General features: G+C 42.2%; 1 pseudogene; it reads left to right on the top strand.

Moving 5' to 3' along the window:
• Positions 1-247: 247 nt before the first annotated feature.
• On the top strand, positions 248-1,636 carry LOC104987599 (annotated as a pseudogene).
• The last annotated feature ends 8,369 nt before the right edge of the window (positions 1,637-10,005 follow it).

Below are 10,005 nucleotides of genomic sequence, written 5' to 3'. Positions count from 1 at the left end.
AGAGCAGAATGAGCACCCATCTTCCCCAGCCTAGTGGGACATAGGCCCCAAAGCCCACTTCTGCCTTACCCTATCCAGAGCATCGAGGGGATCCGCCTGGCCGAATGGTCTTGGGGGGAGTAGGAGCAGGGCAAAAGGGCTGGGGTCACAGAAACCACTGTGCAGATCTCAAAAACTGACCACAGACCCTAGAGGCTGGCCCCCAAACCCCATCAGACACCCCACTGGCAGCCACCCCCCAAACTGGATGGCATGTGGCCCAGCAGGCTACTTGTATCCTCCCAAGACGGTGCACGTGAGCCTCCACAGACCGTGTATGGGAGCCTCTGCATAGGGCATTACAAACCCTTGCAGATAGCACACGGATATCCCAGGTTGGCTTGACGTTACAGGACTGGGAGAAAGTGTACAACCCTGAATACTCTTCAGAGCACAGACCTGGGGTAAATAACAAAACCAACCCACAGCATGATAAAAAAATATTTGTTAAATCATATGCAGTGTGTGTGCTGGAGAAGACTCTTGAGATCAAAGAGATCAAACCAGTCAATCCTAAAGGAAATCAAACCTGAATATTCACTGGAAGGACTGATGATGAGGCTGAAAATCCACTATCTTGGCCATCTGATGTGAGGAGTCAACTCATTGGAGAAAATCCTGATGCTAGGAAAGATTGAGGACAAAAGAAGAGGGCGACAGAGAATGAGACGGTTGGATGGTATCACCAAATCAATGGCCATAAGTTTGAGCAAACTCTGAGAGATAGTGAAGGACAGGGAAGCCTGGTGTGCTGTGGTCCATGAGATTGCAGAGTCTGACACAACTTAGCGATTGAACAACAATACAGTATATGACAAGGGATATATTCAGCACCCATAAAGAATTCTTAGAGCTCAACAGTAAAGTGACTTATAACCTGAATGAAAATGGAGAGAATATTTGAACAGTCATTGCTCAAAAAAAAGTAACCAATAGCAAGTGAAAACATGCTCAACATGGTTACCCGTAGTGACATTCACTTGAAAAACAACGAGAAACCACTGAGCACTCACTGAGACGGCTATCATAAAAAGACAGAGCATCAGAAGTGTTGACAAGGTTTCCCCATGAAGCAGGGTGTGTTGACCCATGGCAGAGCACACTTGCTTCTGAGGGAGAGGCATTCCCGGTACAGACCAAGGAGAAAGTGCAAGTCTGTGCGAGATTGCATTATAAATGCCCACCTGAGTGTTCTCAACTTTGTCAGCATGAAAAAGGGAAGAAGGGTATTTCTGGACTCTCTGATGCTTTCGTGCCTTATCACCTGGGGCCCCAAAGAGCTACAGAATCCACAAACTTTTTAATCTCTCTAAAGAGGATGATGTCCACCACTGTGTTGTGAGAAAGCCCCTAAACAAAGAAGAAACTTACAACCAAAGACCCAACATTCACCGTCTTGTTACGCCATGTTATGCAACATAAACATTGGTGTATCGCTCTGGAGAAACAGCACATCAAGCAAAATAAGAAAGAAGCTGCAGAACATGCTAAACTTTTGGCCAAGAGAATGAAGGTAGCCAAAGAGAAAGACGGGGAACAGATTGCCAAGAGATGGAGAATGTCTTCTCTGAGAACTTCTGAGTACAGTCAAAAATGAGATGTTCTAAGAGTAATAAATTGTTGTTTCTTCACTAAGTTGTGTCTTTGCAACTCCATGGACTGTAGCCCACCAGGCTCCTCTGTCCATGGCATTTTCCAGGCAAGAAGACTGGAGTGAGTTGCCATGCCCTCCCCCAGGGGATCTTCCCAACCCAGGGATTGAACATGGGTCTCCTGCACTGGCACATAGATTCTTTACCACTGAGCCACCCATAACAAATAAATAAAATCAGATAAAAACCAAAAACAGAGTGTATAATGAAAAAATATCTCTAGATAATTTTCTGCTTCTTCAATTTACAGTGTAATATGGGGTGATTAATAAACTTGCTATATTCATGGAACACAGGAGTTATTAAATTAATGTCACATTAAAAAACCAGATAAGAGGTAGCATACTTATTAACATGGAAAGCCATTTCACTGTTACATAAATAACTACTTTATAAACACTTACAAATATGTTTTCCATGCAATGAAAAGAAGTGAAAGTATTAGTCACTCAGTCACGTCCAACTCTTTATGACCCCATTTACCATGGCCCCCCAGGCTCCTCTGTCCATGGAATTCTCCAGGCAAGAATACTGGAGTGGGTAGTGATTCCTTTCTCCAGAGGATCTTCCTGACCCAGAGGTTGAATCCGGGTCTCTTACATTGCTGGCAGATTCTTTACCATCTGAGCCTGTAATGCAGGAGACCAGGTTTGATCTCCTGGCAGGCTACAGTCCATGGGGTTGTGACATGACTGAGCAACTAACACTTTTCATGTAACATCACCAGAGAAATCCTGTCTCACAGAGAAAAATCAGAATGTTTAAAATTACCAAAAGCTTTGAAGTCCAGTGCCAGGTACAGCATAAGTGTCCAATTAATATTTATAGACTGATGGGGGGGAGGGAATATTTATGTATAAATAAGAATATTGACTATAGGAATACACAGATGATTTTTTCACACAGTATTTCAATACCATGTTCAGTTTGGAGCCTGAAACTTAAGTGAATAGAGAACTTGGAATAGTTCCAGAGAAAAGCAATGAAAATGATTAAAGACTTGGAAAATGGGGCCTATAAATCATGAGTACAGGAACTGGGGCTTATTTAACCTGAAAGAAAAAGCTACATGACTGCACCAGATTCTTATATCTGAAAGTGAAAGATGGGTGAGATTTGCCATCACCCGTCCATACAGCGCTGCAAGCAGAAATCCAGAAGTGGCAAAGATATTTTCCAAGTATTAGTATTATTTCTGTGAATCTCTGTCTCTTTTCTTGTGGTTTTTAAAACAACCAACAGCGGCCCTGGGACAAGCTGGGTGTGCATTGATTAAACCCACAAACATGTATCTAGTGCCACCGTGGGCCAGGTGCCTTGCTGGGCATTACGGAGAGACAAGAGTAGGGTAATGTGTGACTCCTAACCTCAGGAGTGTGGAGGATTAGTCCAGGAGACAACCGTGTAAAGACGGTTGCTGGATGTCAGGGAATCTCCTCTACAGATGATACACAGTGTCTCTAAGAAAGGCACAGGAAAGTTCACTTGGGAGGCTGGGGTAAAAAAAAAAAAAAAAAGAGTTTCTTTACCAGGGTCTTAATGCTGCAAATGAGTTTGTTGAGCAGAAGTAGGCAGGAGAGCACTTAGGACATTCTGTGTGAACAGACATCAAGCACAGGAAAATCCAGGCATGTGAGATGGACACATGAGAGCTTGAACCAGTCAGGAGGGCCGGAGCAGATAAGGGAAATGTTATCACATCCAATTTGCAGATGAAGAAACTGAGGGTCAGTGTTCTCAGTGATTTGGGCAAGGTTATCAGCAATCAAGATCAGAGTTGGGACTTGAACTCACAAGTCCTGATCTCCAGTTGTTACTCCTTTAGCAATTCTAAGGTGCCATGGTGTGTCAGATAAATATTTCTTTCCATTAGAGCTGAAATTATTATCAACAAAAAATTCATCTTGTTGAGTAATTTGAGGGGGAGATGATGTCATCATGGTCATATGGTGCAAAGTCACTGGATTCTGTGTACACACACACACACACACAAAAGTTATTTATAAATAGAGTTTAATTTAGCCAAAATGTCATTTACTAATGAATAATGCATCTCCACTTTATTTGTTCAGTTATACCCCACATAGTAAAGATGAGAGATGTGAACTAGAATTAAATTATTTTCAATTTTTTATTTTAAACTGAAACAAAATGTACCACATACCCAAGCTGCAGGAAGAGAGCTTTCTATTATCAATCCTGCTGCAGCCTCACATCTTCTCTTTTCCTCATGTTTTTAATGAAAATCTTCAGTCAATCTAACAATAATCAAAAAATGATTCTGGATCAACATACATAAAATGTGGGGAAAGAAGCAGCTTGCTGGAGTCCAGGCAAATCACAAAATAAAACAGAAGTCATTGGCGAGTTAGAGATTTAGTTTGTTTGATCTGTTTTCTCTATAATTGGAAGCTAGCAAAATTACTTCTGAAGTTTTGGATATTAAGAATATAGAATTCCTGAATCTGAATGTTTCTGTCTCCATAACTGACTGATAATGAAGGAAAAGTGCATTTCCTATTCTCTTTAGTCTTTGTGTACAGACACAAGGACCTAACTGCAGATAAAAGGCTGAAGAAGACCTGATAGTCCAAAAAAAACATTAAGACTCAAACATACAAAACGTCATTACTTCATTCATTCTAATGTTTCTTTTCTTCACATAACCCCAAAATATAATGACTATTGTATTCATTTTCTATGTGCAAGACAGAAATCAATCTTAAACATACCCTCTTCTAAAAATCCACTGTTTATTAGAAGGTTCCTAGATAAACTCCCAATTAAATAAGTTGCCCTAGAAAACCTCATACCAATATTCCTATGTGATCACAGTTTCAGAATGACCTTTTTTCTTGCCCCATGCCTGGAAATCACCTTAAAATTCAATATCGGAGGAGGAACTTTCCTGGTTCAATTTCCCAAGTGTCCTAATCGCAATTATATCCAGTGTGTTGGTAGTTACTCCCAGGAAGTGTTCAAGGACACGAAAGCTCGCCTCTCTATCTTGGTCTTCTAGTCCCCCTCTCCTAGCATGGAAATGCTGTATTAAGTAAGGAAGCTGCAACTGTGCTGGGTGGTCACAATGGCTGTGATTACCTCTATGCACTTGCCTTACAAAGGCACTGAAAAGTCACTGAGAAGTGGGGCAATTTCTTAGCCATTAATTTGGGAGAATCCTGGCTGCCCTAATATGGTTTAAAACATGAACATCATGACCTCAATGTTCTCAGAAGGTGTTAGTCTCCCTGTCTGTCTTTCAGGGAAGTCCTGAGTTATTTTGCTTAGAAAGAGTGGATGCATTTAAAAGCAAATAGTCCTGAGTATAGCTTGAGTACATGTCTGAACTCTCGGCTTCAGGTCGAGCTAACCTACAAAAGTGAGAAATATAAGCTTGGCCTATTAGTGAGCCCTGATCGGCTCTGACACCACTGAGGAGAGTGACTTCGGGACTAGCTAGTACGCATGCACTGGCTGGGAGTCCACACAAGCTGGTCGCCCAGGGTGATGGCTGGAGGCAGAAGCCCCTCTCACCTAAACCTGCAGGTGCAAAAGCCAGAGGAGTCATCTAAGCTCCTGTCCTAAATAATATGACTCAGGTTAAAACTAGAGAGATGCATTGGCATAGGTCTTTATATTGATGTAAAGAGACCCAGAGGTAGGAAGCAGGGCCTGAATTGAAGGTAAGCAGGAAGGTGTTTGAGGAAACTGCATAATGTATTGGGTGGATGGTGGGATTTATTTTAAAGTCCATAGATGGAGCTGACTCACTACAGGAGAACCCCTCCCCTAGCCAGGCTGAGTGCATTTGCCCAGGCTACTGCTGCTGCTGCTGCTAACTCGCTTCAGTTGTGTCTGACTCTGTGCAACCCCATAGACGGCACCCCACCAGGCTCCCCCATCCCTAGGATTCTCCAGGCAAGAACATTGGAGTGGGTTGCCATTTCCTTCTCCAATGCATGAAAGTGAAAAGTGAAAGTGAAGTCGCTCAGTCGTGTCCGACTCTTTGCCACCCCATGGACTCAGCCTACCAGGCTCCTCCATCCATGGGATTTTCCAGGCAAGAGTACTGGAGTGGGGTGCCATTGCCTTCTCCATTGCCCAGGCTGGTACACTCCTAAATCAGAGGTACATTCTCAGGTATGTTCTGCAGTCTCTACCCTTTACTGCTGATGCATAAAATGAAGCCAATGGAGCTGAGGAACTCTTTAAAGCACATTTTGGCTGACTTGGGAAAATCAGCACTAGTTATTAGGTTCTAGTGTAGTTGACAGAATTTCAGCAGTGAGCCCAGGACTGGTATGCAGGCATGTGAGGAAGACTGATGGAGTGGATCGCCACAAGTACATCCCACTGTTCTCCTCCCAGGCAGGTGGTATCCATGGGTCAGATGAAAGAGATTACAGGGTGAGCTGAAATTCTACCAACTATTAGAATAATAGTGGTACCAGGAGATACAGAAAGAACTGGACATGGCATTTCAGGTGGAGGAAAGCAGTGGAATTTTATGTTTTATATCCACATTGGCTGCTGTGTGGATCAGTTGTGTAGTCTTTAAAAGATCCAGTTAAGAGTGTTCTTCTTTCAGAACAGACTGATAGGCTCGCTCTGCTGCTGCTGCTGCTAAGTCGCTTCAGTGGTGTCTGACTCTGTACGACCCCATAGACGGCAGCCCACCAGGCTGCCCCGTCCCTGGGATTCTCCAGGCAAGAACACTGGAGTGGGTTGCCATTTCCTTCTCCAATGCATGAAAGTGAAAAGTGAAAGTGAAGTCGCTCAGTCGTGTCCGACTCTTAGCGACCCCATGGACTGTAGCCCACCAGGCTCCTCCATCCATGGGATTTTCCAGGCAAGAGTACTGGAGTGGGGTGCCATTGCCTTCTCCATATGCTTGCTCTATTAGTCTGTAAATTTTCAAAAGGTAAATGGAACTATAGATAGACAGCATCCTCCAAACTGGGATTTAAGTGGTTGTGCTATATCAGATCCTAGCAGATTCCTTGATGAATAGGGAGGGTATCAGAGAATGGTGCCCTGGTGGGAAGGATCAGGACTGGGAGTAAGCCCTAATTTGGTTTCTCACGGAGGATGTCCATATCAGTCAGGGCAGGCTAACATCTGCAAACCCTCTTTCACTCCCGTAAGATCGCTGCCCAAATGTCACCTTATTGAAGAGTCCTTTTATGGCCACCCCACACAAGATAGAAGTCCCATACTTATTTTTCTTTATTTTTCTTCTACATCATGACCATTGTCTATAGCACTATATATTTTACTGAGTTATTTATTCTCTGTATCCTCTCACTAGCACTTAAGTTCCATGAGGCCAGGAACTTGACCTGTTTCATTCACTGTTGTACCCCTAGCACCTAAGTCAGCGCCTTCGTATTAGCCATTTAATAGTTATTTGTGCCGTGACTAGTACATGGTGGGAGGGATAAATTGAGAAATTGGGACTGGCATACACATACTACAATATATAAAATAGATAACTAATATGAATGCACTGTAGAGCACAGGGAACTCTACTCAATACTCTGTAATAACCCATATAGGAAAAGACTCTAAAAAGAGGGGATATATGTATATTTATAGACTTTGCAGGTGACTCAGTGGTAAAGACTCTGCCTGCCAATACAAGAGATGCAGGAGACACAGGTTCGATCCCTGGGTCAGGAAGATTCCCTGGAATAGGAAATATTAACCCATTCCAGTATTCTTGCCCTGGAAATCCCATGGACAGAGGAGCCTAGTGGGCTGCAGTCCATAGGGTTACAAAGAGTCAGACATGACTGAGTGACTGAGCACACACACACACACATATCTGCCAAATGTAGCAATTTAATCATGTACTTGAGGTGTCATTATTCTTTTGGGGGTTCCTGCAACCCAGCAAAACAAATTCATTTTTGAAAAAAATTTAAAATTAAATAAAATTATTTTCTACTTCTTGTATATATAATTACACAACCAGGAACCTTAACAATATTAAAAATATAGCCTAAACTAAAAATAAAAATAGTACATAGTAACTTCATTCATGATAACATATGCTCAGTAGCACTCCCTTTCCTATTTATCTAAGTCAATAAATTCAATCATTCACTTCCCCTCTTCCCTATCCATAATTTGAGTTGCACTGCCCAAATGAAAAAAAGATCAGATGGTCAGCAAGTTCTATCTTAGAGCATTATATCACACTGATGTCTCTTGTATGAGGGGATGAATGCCGAATAGTTAGCAGATGAGAGGTTGAGTGTTTTTACTAAGTTGATTTAACATAAGTATGCTCTCCATATAGCTCTGGAAGATAAAGATAAAGACAGAAATTGGGCATGGCATGACACAAGGCACTTGACATGCATTATCACATTTAATCTGTACAGCCATCTTGCAAAATAGAGGAAACTAAAGCTATTTCACCTAAGAGAAAACTATGTCTCAGTGATATTAAGTTAGTATCACAGTAGAATTCAAAACAATGTCTGTCTGACTCCAAAAGTCTATGGTCATTTTACCACATCACTGGAGTGAGACAATGAAATACGCTTAACACAAGTGCAACTTCCTCAGAATTTAAGCATCATTTTAATGGTCACAGTTTATAAGAAAAAAACCCTAGGTTCATTTCCAAGAATACTTATTTCATGCTGTTATGAAAATACTTGACAATTAGAGTCAACTCTTGCTATTCTTAGACATATTATGCAAGATTTTGGCTCACCCAGGGCAAATCTTTGTTTAAAGCCCATTTATTAACCAATAGCACCTACTCTGCTTAATGAATTGTCTTGTTGATATTATTGGCATTTTGTACCCTGCCTACTTAATTGCTGTGCTCTAAAATAATCGATGTCTTTTGCCTCACCAAAGCCAAAGCCAAGGCAAATTATGAGACGGAGAGATGCTTCTGGCTCCTCCCATCCCTTCCTTGTTAGCACCTCGCTAGAGGAGAACAGAGAAACAAAAGGAATATAGACTGCAAGAATTGCTCACTTAACAGTAGGTCTGACACGTAAAGATCAATAACCAGAATCCTAGTAGGCCATCCCAATAGCCAATGTTCAGCTGGCTTGGATGGTCTTTCTAATCTTAGAAGTCAACGAGGTAGTAATCACTTCTGTGTGCACCATACTGAGTGTCTTCTAGATTATTATATAGTGCTCACAATATGAGAATTTACTGTTGGCTCTAATTTACAAATGAGATGTTGAGAACCTTCACTAAACTTAGATATAAAGGAACTAGAATCCACCCAGGTTTATCTGACTCCAGGGCCTGTGTCCTTCTCCACCAAACTATGGTACAGACCAGGAGCGTTCCAGGTCAGAGAAGCCATGGGCATCTCTAATCCCAGTGCCCATGTGCGGAAGCAGGACCTTTAGCTCATGGCTAGATAGAAAAGGGTCATGGGACCAGGCTTAGCTAAGCATACCAGGGCCTGATACACATACTATTAATACATGTGACATAAGTCAATGAGGCTCACTTCAGTTCTCACGGAGAAGGCGATGGCACCCCACTCCAGTACTCTTGCCTGGAGAATCCCATAGATGGAAGAGCCTGGTGGGGTGCCGTCTATGGGGTCACACAGGGTCGGACACGACTGAAGCGACTTAGCAGCAGCAGCAGCATGGCATCTCAAAAGTTTTTGGATGGAAGCATACACAAGGACCTAACTGCAGATAAAAGGTTTCAGAAGAAGACCTGATAGTCCAACAAAAATTATCAAGACTCTTAAACATACAAAACATCATTTACTTCATTCATTCTACTCATATTTTTCATACAACCCCAAAATATGATGGCTATTGTATTAATTTTATACATGCATCTGTTATCTACAGATAACACCTTAAACATATCCCTCTTCTAAAGCTATAATTCTGAACTACAGATGAATTAATCAAGGTACTTCCCTGTTATAATCAGCTTTCATCATCACCAGATTTACCCCTGAACAGGGTACTTCTCTGGTTACTCTGCTTGGGTTCTCCCATTCCGGCCCTTGCCTCACAGGTACAGGTGAAACCAAGAGGATTTCAAGGAAAGCAAAGAAATGCTGTGATCCAGGTAGCCCTAAGAATCAATCAAGTAGTTCCCCCATGGAGCGACCCAACCCTCAGTCTGAACACTGGATAATATAGCCTAGTCAGGCCACAAGTTTTTAAAAAATATTTTATTAAGGGTCTTTACAGAGCAACATCCAAACTCCAGATCCTGCCAAGGACACCCTATTATAGTTGAGTACTGGCTGGAGCATGGTAGGTGGCTCCAGCTTCCCACTCTTCTGTTCAGAGATGGGGGTGGAAGG

Source organism: Bison bison, unplaced genomic scaffold, assembly GCF_000754665.1.
Source record: "Bison bison bison isolate TAMUID 2011002044 unplaced genomic scaffold, Bison_UMD1.0 scf7180017864100, whole genome shotgun sequence".
NCBI classification, from domain to species: domain Eukaryota; kingdom Metazoa; phylum Chordata; class Mammalia; order Artiodactyla; family Bovidae; genus Bison; species Bison bison.
Note: the sequence above shows the minus strand (reverse complement) of the source record. Positions and strands in the feature narration are given on the sequence as shown.